We start from the raw sequence: 15,040 nt of genomic DNA on the forward strand, positions 1-15,040 counted from the left end.
AATGCCTGTATATACATACATACAGGGTTTGTTCTTTTTCGTTACAGGAAAAACAGAAAGCTACAGATACGTCCAAGATTCAAGATCTATTGGAAGTCTCTGGCTACCTGTAAGTGTAAACTGTTCTGTATAATAACACTATGGTCAGTAACTTGTCATGTTGTTTTATTGAATGCACACCACAATTATTTGTCATGTGTCATACATTCAGATATTCCTTACAAGGAGAGTTTGATCGTGCACTGAGAGTGTATCTACAGTAAGTGATGGTGTATACAATAATGTAATGTTTGTATAAACTGTTGATACAATGGATCCGATCGTCATGAGCATAAATCTCTTGTGCAGTGGAAACCCTTCAGAAAGACCACCCGAAATGAGGACATTTTTGTATTTTGTAAGTGCACCCCTGAAACCAGGACACTTCCCTGTTCCCTTATAAAGGCACTAGGATGTGCTCGTACCTCATAGCCACAGCTTATATGATCACGGTTATATACATGGTTGTACTATTGAAGTAGTGACTGCTTTATTAGAGTAATTTAGCACAACATGTTCTTTTATTGCACTGACCCTGTTTCTGACTGTGTGCTTTAATGAAAATGCATTGAAATCTTCATTATGTGGCTATTTGGATTTACTAATCGTAGTAAATTTTGGTGGGTTTGTTTTGGTGTTTTACTGCTAATGAAGTAGTGCACTTGCATCATTTTAAGAAAAAAATTGAAATGAGATTGGTTTGGGTCTTAGCAACAAGACCATTATACTCCCACTTAAATACTAATACAATGACACTATGTCCGATTACAGTAACTCTTATTCCAAATGTCTTACGCTCCTATAATCAGCCATGCAATACTGAGGACAGAGCTGATCACTAATGCAGGCTTTAAATTTCAACATTCATTAGAGCAAGCAGTGCATAGTGTATAGGTACATAACTCAATTTCCTGGACGAAGAGATAACTGCAAAGAAAATATGTGACGGGATAAGGATTGCAAAAATACTATCCTAACTATGACTACCACACATAAGCATAGCACCTGTCCCATGGCCAACAAGAGGCTAGTAACACTCAACACTGTGCTAATGGCAGAATTCATAAGTCATACATACCAGTCACAGGGGCTGTGACTGTGTTATAGTTATACCATTGACAAGTCCACATATTGACCACTTCATAGGGGGCAAATATTTAGGATTTAGGGTAGCCCAAGAAGGGTGACCTTGAGGGTGGCAGCCCCTTTCAATTTGCCCATGAAAATACATTCATTTGCCGAACATCACAGGCTAGCAACACGCGCATCAATGGCCATATCAATCAATTAAAACTGATTGACTAATTGATGCTGTAATAGGCTCTGTTAAACACTTACTAGTTGTGTATATTTCACCACAACGATGTCAAATATTCCATGATTCAAGCTACATGCTGTCATGAGATTCACTATGCATGCTATTCACTAAACATCCAGGCTCACTAAACTATCATGCCCATCAGATTGACCACAATTATTATGTCCATCAGATTGACCACGATCGGTATGCAGGCCTTCATCTGCCGCATATAGTTGGTTCTGTTATAGAATTTTTCCAAATCTGTCTGCACTTATACATACAATGAAGTGCATTGGTCTGTTTAAAGGGCTTCATTCATCTACTTGTGTAGTTAATATGTATGGCAATACTTAATTCAGGTACAAAATTTCCATTGAAAATGTTCTCAGATTCAATCTTGTATTGTTCAAATTTCAAAATTTTCCACTTTCAACATTATTATTCTAACATGCGTCTATTCAATGTTGTGCAATTGTGAGAGGGTGCATCATGTACTTGGTTGTCTGAACCTACCCAAACTTTTCCATTAACAAAATGCTTCAGAGGGCCATACCTACAATCTAAAGGCAGTATATAAAATATCTACAGGCAGAAAATATTATGAATTTTATGTGGAAAAACCCTGATCTGGTCTCATTATAGTTTTGTGGCACAATATAATTATAGAAATTTCCTACTTCCTTACCAAAAGCCATACAAGTATACACGACTCCCATTACACAGTGATGCTATCTCCATGTTGGACCAGTATCAAGTGATCATGTTCCCTGTGGTCTGATCAGTATGATACATCATTCACGTCCTGGTTATCACACACTTTGTCACCTCCCGATTGTGGGGATAACATGATGTTGACAGTCGTAAATACTAGAATTGATGGTCACATCAGATATTTAGAAAACCATTGAATTCCATGACAATATCACTTATATCAAGTATGGCCGCCTCCTGCTAACAGATTATGGTCTTGGTCATGGTGAATATGATTGATTATTGTTATAATGATTGTTGTATAGCGATGTTCATTATGATCACAATTAAGTTCTTATTATCATTCCTGATCCTATGAAGTTGCTATGTGATTTCATAGTTAGGGCTGAGATGACAGAATGGACTGTTTTATCTATGGCTGTATCATTCCAAGAGCTGTTATTTGTTACCTAGAATAATTGTAGCAAGGTAATCCCATCTGTGGCCCACTTCAATGATATAGCATATTATGTATAACCTCCAGCATCATGGTAATGTATATCTGTGTACTATTAAACAGTAGGTCAAAGAATTGTGCTTTGCTGTTTACTGTATAGAGAGACGAACTGCCAAAACACACGCACTGTTGTTGGATATGTGACTGCACTTACATCAAGTATGGCCACATGTATCCTTGTTTTACATGCAGTACATGCAGTTGTATATATGTAAAATGTCAGAATCCATGACCACTGATGATAGGAGCTATTGTAAAATTATTCTTTTGTGGAATACTTTCAATTTGGTTATTCATTTTGGATTCTCACCTTCATAAAAAATTATAGTTAGATCCTTTGTGAATGCTTCAGTGTGTGTGACCTACTGAACTTGCATATATTCCACTGCCCCTAGTCAGTAGTATACAAAAGTTATCTGTACTGTTACATCTATCACTAATTATAGTAATGGAGGTACAGGGTATGGCATGTATCTGTAGCTAAAATATACTCTGCATAACTGGCATTGAAAAGTAAAATGAACTACTACAGAGTTTTGTGAAAGATGTCATTTAATATCTTTTGTGGTTTGGCTATACAGTGAAACCTGTGTATTAAGGACACCTTGGGACTGACCAAAAGTGTCCTGATTATCAAGCTTCCTGAATTTTCAGGTTAGTTTACATGCTAAGGAATACTTTAGGAGCATTACCAAGTGTCCAGATTATGCAGGTGTCCTCATTTTCAAGTGTCCTGATTAACAGGTTCCACTATATACCATTCCACAACATAAGCTGTAGGAATTGTAATTGCATTCTGTTGTGAGAATGCCAAAAGTACTATAGATTGCTCAGTAAAAGTTCAATCTACTAACTTACATCCATGCATTATTGCTATATAGTTTCTACTTGCTTTTCACGTATTCTACAACTGTATAAAGGCTACAGGGCACTCAGGTGAAATTCAGTTTCCAGTACACTTATCTCTTAACTGTTCTTATGTATTGACAGCCCATGCAGAGGTGCTGCTTTCGTGCAGTCTATGCATATGTACATTCTATTTCTTATTCAATTTTTAAAAGTTGACATAACTTCAATATATGATATGCACCTATATACACAAAAGACAGACAAACATACACACATACATACATACAAAATACTATTCATGAGCTACATTTTCATTATCCTTGCTTAATATTGTTCTTGTAATCTCCATCACCATCTAAAATCATGACAAAATATACTGTATACATTACGTTTTACAAAAATCTAAGTTCTGTAATTTAGCAGTAGTATTAAGAGCAGGAATCATAAAGGTTTGCATTTTCTACTAAATACAAAATAACAAACAGAAACCAGTCTGATCAAATGGTATGGTAGTACTAATCCCCCTAAAATGTAAGCACCCACTAAAATGCTGCTATGAAAAATTGCCAAAGGAATATATCATATGTGACAAATACTTCAATGAAAGAAACTTTCATAGTTTAACTAACTTCAAATATAACACCAAAAATAGAGGCACAAACATCAAAAAAAAAAAAAAATGTATGCCTGCCTGACCAAAGCTAGAGGTTAAATGATGCATTATCATCTTACACCTTAACACAAGGCCTAGGCTCGTAGGGATGTACCTTCTTGGGTTTCAATGAATGTCGGCCCTCTACACTTTGCCTTTTGTTTTTTGACTAGCATTGGTAGCTTCCCTTTGTGCAGGACCATTTCACATTCCACACCACAATGACAAATTAATACATTGGGATTGAAACATTAAAGATCATGTCCTACAGTGTACTGTAGCATGCATGATGCTACCGCCTTTACATGAACCTCCTGTCCTATACCTATTAAATGCTACCTACTTCATTTTTAAATCATGCTAAACCTTGGCAATATTGCTTGGGTACATTGAAGCCCAAACCGGCTTTAAAACAGCTGAAACACATCTAAAAACCTTCTATGAATTTATTTTTACAGAACTTTCTAGTTTCTACTGACTGATTGAATAACAAACTGATGTCTTCAGATGATTGCTAATACTACATGCTTGATTTCCAGTTGGTCCCGACGTCTGGGTTTTGGGATACTGCAGGAGGCCCATACAATGCATGCTTATGGGCTTACGTACCCTTGTCATTCCTTTTCTCATCTAGCAATTATGTCAGTTCCAAGGTTGAATTGCGAGTTGCACACCAATGGCTTCATGTGTTTAGTGGATAGCTATCACATAAGAATGAAACAGGAATTGTCCATACTTTTTGAACCACACCTCTTACTAGCCTTAAGCCAATTAGGCTTTGAAAATAGCCTATTATGCTTTTGAGCAGTGCTCAAAAAATTCAGCCTAGTATGCTCAATATGCTTTCAAAATCAAGATTATGCTCTAGAGTTGGCTGTTTTATTAGAGTATATCAGTCTTTCCTGACTGCTGTATTAGAGTGACTGCTTTATTAGACTATCTTGATTTTTTTCCGTAAGAAACAACAAACATAATAACATTGCACATTTTCTTGTTATGAAATGCAGTATTAGGGCATAGCGTGTTCATATTTTTCTGCATTTTTGGCACGCGCACATTCAATTAAAAATCTTGAAAATTGTCCTATTATGCTGGCATAATAGTTGATGCCTACTATGCTTGAAATTATGCCAGCATGATTGGCGCAAGCCTATCTCTTACAGGACATACTTTGTGTACTATTCTTTGACATGCTTGAAACTAAAAATCCACAACATGCAATGGTTACGCCATCCCAATGTGTATAAAACTATTCTTTTCTTTGATGTGGTATATGTGAGATCATGCGCTATTGATGAATTCTGTATGGTACAAAAAGTTAGTCAACAAGTGTAAGGAGTTCCATTTGTGTAGAGATAGTAATCAAATAAAAAATAGCGAAACAAGAGAGATTGTTTGAATTTGCAGCCATGTTGAATACAGCTACAACTGACAAGTGCTGTGACTAAATTAAGGATTACAGATTTAACAGTATATGCATTCAATGCTACTCTGGCTGTATAAAACATGTCTCCAAAAATATTTGCTCTATTTACAAATACAACAGAGCACAAAATTAATAATATACAGTAAAAGTTAAACAAATTACAGTACGTATTATTAATTTATTCTTACCTCAGTCACATTCACATTACCACTGGCACTAGTTTCTATAAATTTACAATCCTGTTCATCAGCAAATGATTGTCCTTGTTCTGTACTGACAACACGAGCATTTTCAAGATCACACTTGTTACCAACAACCATCAACACCGCATGTGGAGCTGCTTAAAAAAATACCTTAAATTAGAGGTCCTAAATACATTTTATACAGTAGGTAAGGATCTGGTTTACAGGTGCACAAAAACCGATGATTGGTTGAGGTTAACAATATTGTGAATGATGCAAGGGGGAGGTGGTCGGTAATATGCAGATAAGATAAAATATGTATACACAGTACAACTAAGACAGGTAACACTTTGTTGATCACAGTAAACAATGACCTCCTCCTAAGATACAAAGTGGTTTTGTTTACGTATGTCCTAACTTTTTTTTACAATGGAACAAGATGTGCAAAGGTCTAGCTGATGATACAGTGCAAGACAAATAGCTCCATGATTACTACTGTTACACAGGCCCCTTTGTAAGTGTCACTATAAACTCCATTGATTGTTTAAAATCTTTAAAATGACTTTTTAATAGATGGGTACATGTACAAGTTGCTAGCATGAAAAGGTATTAGACCACCATTGGATGTTTCTGACTTGGTAAAGTGTAGCAATGTTATATAATTCACTTAATTATTGTATTGAACTAAATGTAGTACATATAAGCAAATCATCCGCATGCTGTTGTTCATACTGTAGCATGTATTAAATCCATATTATTAGTGTAATGTAATAGGTCTTGCCTTGTATTCTAATTGAAGCTCCCCCTAGTGTGTTCACGTGATTGTACTCGTGGTCGTATTGTATTTTCATTCTGTTCGTTATACTTGTCTGATTACATTGGTGCCGAAACCCGGGATAATATGGCTACAGGAGGAGGTCTTGCTCTACCCGAACCGCTAAACAACAAAGATGCTAAATCATGGTTCAAGCGATATGAAGTGTGCTCTCTCGCAAATGGTTGGGATGCCGGAAAGCAGCTCTTACGACTGTCTACGCTCCTTAGAGGCAGAGCCTGGGCGATATTTGATTCGTTAAGTGATACGGAGACAGACACGTATGACCATCTCAAAGCCGCCATCTTGAGTAGAATGTGCCCGGATATGGAAGAGGACAAAATAGGTGCTCGTGAGCGTCTGTCGCGAAGACAATTACGTGATGGAGAAAGCATAGATGAACTTGCTCGTGACTTAGAGAAGTTACTAGACCTGGCCACCCCAAGCTTATCTGCTGCTGTAAAGGATTCGGAGCTGCGTTTCCACCTCATTAACTCGCTACCGGAGCAAATATCACTTCAGCTGAAACTACAACCAAAGGTGAACTACAGTCAAACCATTGCTAAAGCCAGGGAGTTATGACTGATCTATAACAGGGTGGAGGTATCCCAGAGCCTCAATCAATCCCAGTTCAACCCTAGTACTGGTGATGGGCGACTGCAGAAGTTGGAAGAGGCAATACAGATGATGTTAGAACAGCTCACAGCCCTCCAAACTCAGCAGCCAAGCCAGAAACCCATCCGATGCTTTAAGTGTGGAAAGCCAGGTCACATTTCACGTCAATGTAGAACCCGCCCTCAAATTGAATGTTACAGTTGTGGAGGCCGAGGACACTATGCCAAAGATTGCTGGAACCAGGGAAACATGAGAGGGGATGCTCAGAACCGTCGAGCAGGGAGTGCCCCCCGTCCATAGAAGATGCTCACATAACAGATTCTTGCATAACAGAACACCTACCAACACTTGCTGCACACATCAAGCACACACCTAAAGTAGCCAAAGTCACTGGAACAATCAACAGTCATCCCACTACAATTTTATTGGACTCTGGTGCTTCCTGCTCCGTTATCTGTGGTAGAGACATACCTGTCACAGACTTGCAACCCTTACATGGTGTCCAGTTAGTCAATGCTGATGGAAGACACATCTTTCCTTCTGGGACATCTGTGATGTCAGTTAGCCTGGGAAACCTGCAAGCTGAACACACCTTCATGGTACTTGATGACCTATCAACACCTGTCAACTTAGGCTGTGACTTTTTAATGAAGTACAATGTCATCATTGATTTTGGTAAGGCGATAGCCTACTGTACCACGCCCCCTGGATTTCACCTAAAGTTACAGACAGCCGGCACTGTTCCTTGTAACAAGTTAACATTGGATGATGAATTACCACAGGCTATACCAACTACAGCTAATTGCTCCCAACCACCATCTTTTGACTTGCCAACAGATGTCCACCCTTCCCTCCGTAATATCATTACAGACCACAAGCTGCTATTTTCCGAACAGTTGGGGAAAACCAATGTAACCAATCATGTGATTGACACTGGTAATGCCATCCCTGTAAGGGTTCCCCCACGTCCCATCCCATTTCACTATGCAGAGAAGGTTCATAATCAACTCCAGGAAATGGCACAGGAGGGAATCATCAGGCCAAGTAACAGCCCCTGGTGTGCACCAGCAGTTTATGTCCCAAAGAGCAATGGAGAACTTCGTATCTGTATTGACTTTGTCCAAATGAACCGTGTCACCAAAAAGGACTCATATCCAGTTCCCCGAGCTGAGGGACCACAGCTCAAACTTGCAGGTAAACGTATCTTCTCCAAGCTTGACTTGCGCAGTGCTTACTGGCAGTTCCCTATGCACAGTCATTCAATTGAGAAAACGGCATTCTGCCCGGGACCTGGCTATGGACTTTGGGAATTTACAGTTATGCCCTATGGCTTAACTGGAGCCACCCAAACCTGTCAATGGGGTCTGGACACAGTGTTACAGAACTGTAAGTATTGTGTAGATAATTATGTTGATGACTGTATAGTGTACTCTGATGACATGCAATCTCACATTACAGATCTACGCAAGGTTCTGGGACAACTAATGGAGGCTGGTTTTACCTTGAGAGGTTCTAAATGCTCCTTTGGTATGAGCACTGTCAGTCACCTTGGATTTCAGTATTCTTCAACTGGTGTTACCCCTTCACCAGAGAGAACACAAGCTGTTGCTAATTGGCCACCTCCAAAATCTACTAAGGAACTGAGGTCATTTTTGGGATTAGCTAATTTCTACAGGCGTTTTGTCAACAAATTTGCAGATATTGCAGCCCCCCTCACCCACCTTACCAGCAACAAAGTACCTTTTTCCTGGACATCAAAGCACCAGCAAGCTTTTGATACTTTATGCAATGCTTTAGTTTCTCCACCCATATTGGACTACCCAACCACAACTGACCAGTTCATCCTTAGTACAGATGCTTCAGACTTGGGGCTTGGTGCAGTCCTCTCCACAGGGCGGGGCACTGTAATTGAATATGCCAGTAGAACACTCAGTCCAGCAGAACTCAAATACAGTACCACAGAGAAGGAATGTCTTGCAATAGTTTGGGCTGTTAGTAAACTCCGTCACTATCTCTTGGGAACATCATTTATCCTGGAAACAGATCACAAGCCCCTCCTGTGGTTGGAATCTGCCAAGGCAAGCCATGCCCGCTCTCAACGACTGGAAAGGTGGTCGCTGGAACTACAGGCCTATAACTTCACAGTGCGACACCGTCCAGGCATTGAAAATACACATGCAGACTCCCTTTCCAGGCTTCCCGTTTCACTTGTAGCCCTAGAACCTTCTTTCGCTGCACAGCAACTGAGCCAAGCACAGAGAGATGACTTAGTATTATCAGTTGTGATTAACAGACTGGAGAATAACAGTGACACAGCCAATAGCAGACAGCGGAACAAATTTCCTTTACGCCGCTACCAACAACTCTGGTCCCAGTTATCCCTACAGGAAGTGGTGCTATGTCGTGAAGTGAAGTCTCCCACAATGATAGAACAGAAGTTACTAGTAGTTGTGCCATCCTCACTCCGTCCACAGTTTCTGCAAATTGCTCATGACAAGGCAAGACACCAAGGTGCAGATCGCACACTGTCACAGCTGTCACAAATTGCTTACTGGGTGGGCATAAGCAAAGATGTGTCACGATACTGCTCTGTTTGTCCCAAATGCCAGTACACAAAAGCTCCAATGGCACAACCTGCTCCCCTCCAACCAGTGATCGCTTCTAAACTCTGGGAATTAGTTGCAGTGGACATCCTGAAGGTACCAATGTCCTCATCAGGTAACCAATACATTCTGGTAGCACAGGACTATTTCTCGAAATGGCCATTTGCACGAGCTATGCCTGACCAGAAAGCTGATAGAATCGTGAAGATCCTACGTGATGAAGTATTTACACTGGTTGGACCCCCATGCAAGCTACATTCAGATCAGGGCCAGAACTTTGAAAGCCACATACTCTCAGACCTTTGCAAAGCATTCCATGTGGCAAAATCTCATACCACACCCTACCATCCCATGGGAGACGGCCTAGTAGAGCGCATGAACAGATCACTGTTGAGCCTCCTGCGTTCCTTTGTAGAAAAGGAGGGGGACTGGGAGCAACATCTCCAATTTTTATTGTACATCTACCGCACCTCGAAACACTCTTCCACTGGACTTTCTCCATTTGAAATCATCTTTGGATCCAATCCTCCATCTCTGCACATCCCTGATTTTCGAACAACTGCCATCCTTGATCCAGGTGACTATGTTTCTGGTTTACAACAAAAATTGATGGAATTAAGAGAATTGGTGGATGCCAGCTTGGTTGAGTCTGCAAGCAAACAAGAACACTTCTACAATAGCTCTCAACTTCCTCAGTTTAAGAAGGGCCAAAAAGTGCTACTGAACAATCCCACGAAAGGGAAACTAGATCCCCGTTGGACAGGCCCCTGGGTGGTACAGCATCAAAACAACACAACTTTACGTATCAAGAAAGGTAGCAGAGACCAGACTGTTCACGTTAACTGGGTTAGACCCTTACTAGAGAGAGAGGAAGCAGATGTTGAGTGTGCAGATTGGAGTCCCCCACTGTTTCACCATCACTCTCAGGAGGGACCTACAGAATCACTTGAAGCACCAGAGGACACTGGTACATCTGAAGTACCTGGGGGTTCCACTGGCAGCTCAGGCCAGCAACTGCCCACAACAAGAAGTGGTCGTGTGGTTAGACCTGTGGAATACTATGGCTATGACAACTGAATTAACTGGACTAATGCATACACAAATACATCGTCTGTAAACTTTTACCAAGGGGGGAAGTATGTAATAGGTCTTGCCTTGTATTCTAATTGAAGCTCCCCCTAGTGTGTTCACGTGATTGTACTCGTGGTCGTATTGTATTTTCATTCTGTTCGTTATACTTGTCTGATTACAGTATAACATCATTGCAGCCATTTGTTGGCCGCCTTCTTTGATTTCACAACTTTTTTTACCCAGGCTTTTTAAGGCCACACCTTTTTTCACAGCTTGGCTATTTTTGTGTGGATACTATATACAATGTAGAATTTGGAACATGGTTGTACAGATTACACATTATCACTAATTACCATCACTAAATACTGTAGCTGTATCAAACAAGTATATTGATGTACTAACCTCTTTAGCATCACTAATCAATTTACTGATATCATTAAATAAGGCTTCATTCGTGATGTCATAGACAAACAAAATACCCTGCAAGTCAATTAAATATCCATATAAATTAAACCTCTTATCAAGTTATAACTTTCAGCATGCAGTTAATAACTACTAAAGCAACAGCATATTACAGTGTCAATTAGGTACAATATATTGGGTCAAGAACTAAGACTATAAAGTTGCTATAATCTGCACAAAAACAGCCAAGCAGTGAAAATAGGTGCGGCCTTAAAAGCCTGGGTAAAAAAAAAGTTGTGAAATCAATAATGCTGGCCAAGAAATGGCTGCAATGATGTTAATGCTTGAGATTTTAGAAATATGACATTGATTTTAAAAAGCAAGCATCAATTTAATAACAGAAAATTTTACAATCCATAATAATGTTGAATCAAGCATATTAAGTGTCATGATCACCCTTCACTAATCTACAAGAAACTGACAATTTTGCATAGTAAAAAGTGATCATATATCAGTGGATAGGGAGACAACTATCTTTATTATGTGTTACAATATAGTATGTATAGTATAGTAGTAAACAAGCCTTTGGCCTCTGATTGTGTCAATATCTTGGTTGTGCCCAGAGATGATCAGACTGTAATGTAAATATACACTTGTGATTGATAGATACATGTGGCTGCACATTAAATTTATTCAATTATGTAACACATCCGGTAGCATCAAGCAGTGGCCGGATGTGAGGGAAGGGGGGGCTGACAAGAGTATAGAATCTCTGGTCTGGGGGGTGCATCCCCCAGAAACCATAGCCATTTTAGTTTTCACAATGTTTCAAAGTTCACCAGAATTAATTTATAGGTACAATTTGTCTAAAACACCATACTACAGGAGTCGTTGAAGAGTGCGAAGAAACTGAATTTTGAAGGCGTGAAGATTGCTGGGCAGATTCGACTCATGGGAGATGTTTGACTCACAGGAGATGTCCTATCCTGAGGAAGTTTTCATAACAGAAATGATTAATTACCGTTCAAGCAATATCGAGCTACGGATACATCAATGATGATTCTTGGTTCCATAAAACGAGTATGTCACCTGCCCGCAGCAGCTGTACTTAGCCGCACGACATATGCTATTTTCATATTTTTTTAGTGCTCTAATAGAGTACACATTTTTCCTGAGCACTTTAATACATCACATATACGTAGAATGTACTAGAATTTCCACTGACAGATCTACAAGTTATTATTCTAGTGTACTAGACTGGAACGTTCATTTATAAAGTAGAAATTAAGTGAGGTGAGCAACTGACAGTGGTGGTAGTAGAGTGGTAAGGGCTTGGGAATATAGGTGTGAAGGTCCCTGGTCAGAGAATATTTTCCGACATTTTTTGCACAGGATTTTTACATCTCAGTGACTGTTCTATTAGAGTATCTCAGTCACGCTTTTTCACATGCTTGATTTTGCTTTATACGTATCTCCTTAGCTAATAATCTCAGTACTTTCAAACCACAATAGGTTTGCATATGATAGTAACTTGATGCACAATTCGATTTTCAAGTTATTCTGTTGTGCAAATTACCCTGTAGGCGTGACAACAAATTGCTCTTGTAATTTTTAAAATCACACATAATTCCATTATTTGTGACCGGATTTGCGAAAAGGTACCTTTTCCACACATTTGACATACCAGCAAACAAAATAATGTAACACTTGACTCCTTATACCAATTAACTTGCTCTTAGTATCACAATGTAGCCAGATACTGTGGCTACATTCATTGAAACGTTCAAGCAATTATATGCTATGATCAAAAAGTTATGAAGCTTTGAAGTCCAAAAAATGGGTCAAATTTTGTGTGTGAAAAAGGTACCTTTTCGCAAATCCGGTCACATTTTTAGTTCGATCTGTATGAAAATTGGGCTGCATCATGCTTTTACTGCCCTCCAAATTTGAAGTCTATCGACTAAAGCATGTGCGAGTTATAGTGAGTGGGCCGAAAAGAAGAAAAAAGAAAAATATGAACAAAATAAGACAAACTTTGAAGGCACATATCTCAGTGACGGCTGGGTGGATTCAGCTTAAAATTTAGAATAGGAGGTACCCTACCCCGAGAGAGTTTTCACGGAAAAACTGGTTTATTTCCGTTCAGACACTAGCTACGAATACGTGAAAACAGTGTTTTCTTGGTTCCTGTAAAATACACACCTAGATGTACTTGATCCCATGACCTACTATCGTGTGTCCTGAATTTACGTGAATTTGCAGTTTAGATCATGTGATTTGCTGAAAGCCTGCTCATTGGATCAACTGGAATTAAGCCTTGCGAGCAGAGAATTATCCCATCATTCAACTAGGTATGTGGAGAGGCAATATAGTTTTGGCTAAGTACCTGGAACCTTCAGAAAGACCAAGTAGTAATGAAGCTTTGTGAAAAGAAGCTAGGAGATGCATGGTGTACTTGAAGATTTAAACAGTCATTACATTGTCCACAGTCGTGATAACTCTGAAGATGTTAAAATCACACTAGAAAAGAGATTGAGAGCTCCTATGCTCCAAATATATTGATAAGTAATCATAGCAACACACATGCACTAGTTTTGATATAGAGATCTGTATGTACCACACTGACTATTTGCTTTACTTACCACTAGTTTTCCACAGTAAAGGTTTACGCTAACTTTGTGATCAATTTGAAGTCTCTCTTTGCCAACAGTATCACTGTGTGTATGTGAAACAATAATGAAGAACATCTTGATGTATCAGCAAGTCATAGATAAAATTAATGTGACTGAATTTTGGAAAATCACCCATATGGGCGCATTTGACACATAAAATATTTAATGATTAAATCACAAACTTTATAGTACAAATCTACTTGTTGATGGTTTTAAGCCATTCTCAATACCTTAAATTACAAGCAAATTCTTGAAATATTTTCAAAACTATGCCCTGCACTTATTAGCAACCCACTAAACATGGAAGTTCTAATTATTTCACGCATGCCCATATTGGTGATTTTCCAAAATTCAGTCATAAATGTACACATGCAAACCTTATTGTGAATGTGAAGTGTACCATAGACTGTATTATACTAAACTGCTCTAAAAGGGACCTGCTTTGGAGGGCCATTTCCAAGTAAATAAGCCGTCAACAACAAATTTAAGGCGTTGTAGTGGCTACTAACCTGACATCACAAGAGAACAGTAATTCTTAAACACTGTCAAATATCACTGCTGATATAGAAAGAATGGCTGTTTGTGGGTTTAAAAATTTGCTAATGGGAGAAAACCAAGTTTATACAATTGATCTGAATCACACTGACTAAATTGATCTTGTAGTATGGTTTACCACTTTGTGAGAACCTACATATACATATCAGTAAGTTTACAAGAATTTAAAGTATGGCTCTCTTTAAATGAAACATCTGCTACATCAATTGAACTTGTGGCAACATTTTAAGATATACATAAACGTACATGTTAAAACTGATCCCATTTGTATATTTACCACCTTGCCATTCAGCTCAATAGACTTTTTGGATGACACCCATTTTAGAATAGGGACAAACAGAGAGACACCTGGCAGAGCAATTTAACAGACAAGCAAATACACACACATCTTGAGGATTATCCCTGTCATTTGGGTCATATTTTGTCTAGGTCAAGTGGGTCTCATTCACTTTATATAGAATATTGAGGTCTAATCAGATCGGATCATGAGTAATTATAAATTAACAAGCTGAAGGAAATGGAGTTATGTACTCAAAAAACTTACATGAGCCATGTCCACTTACATGTGTTACTGTCTACAAGCATTAAAGGAGCCACACCCATTTAATCTGGATTGTGTGTTCCTATCAGTAGACTTACATAGTCACACCCAC

General features: G+C 39.0%; 2 long non-coding RNA genes across 2 annotated transcripts in view; one reads left to right on the top strand and one right to left on the bottom strand.

Moving 5' to 3' along the window:
- On the top strand, positions 1 to 13,896 carry LOC136249341 (uncharacterized). The gene is made up of 3 exons (XR_010698167.1): positions 1 to 109; positions 212 to 259; positions 13,423 to 13,896. It is a non-coding gene; the product is annotated as an uncharacterized lncRNA (long non-coding RNA).
- The window catches only part of LOC136249340 (uncharacterized), a 15,454-nt gene continuing 4,053 nt past the window's right edge, over positions 3,640 to 15,040 (bottom strand). The window contains exons 2-5 of the long non-coding RNA XR_010698166.1: positions 13,803 to 13,875; positions 11,161 to 11,238; positions 5,662 to 5,810; positions 3,640 to 3,750 (exon numbers count right to left, since the gene is read on the bottom strand). This is a non-coding gene — a long non-coding RNA (uncharacterized lncRNA). The remainder of the gene's footprint in view (positions 3,751 to 5,661; positions 5,811 to 11,160; positions 11,239 to 13,802; positions 13,876 to 15,040) is intronic.

This window comes from Dysidea avara, chromosome 3 (genome assembly GCF_963678975.1).
Source record: "Dysidea avara chromosome 3, odDysAvar1.4, whole genome shotgun sequence".
In the NCBI taxonomy this organism is placed as follows: Eukaryota; Metazoa; Porifera; class Demospongiae; order Dictyoceratida; family Dysideidae; genus Dysidea; species Dysidea avara.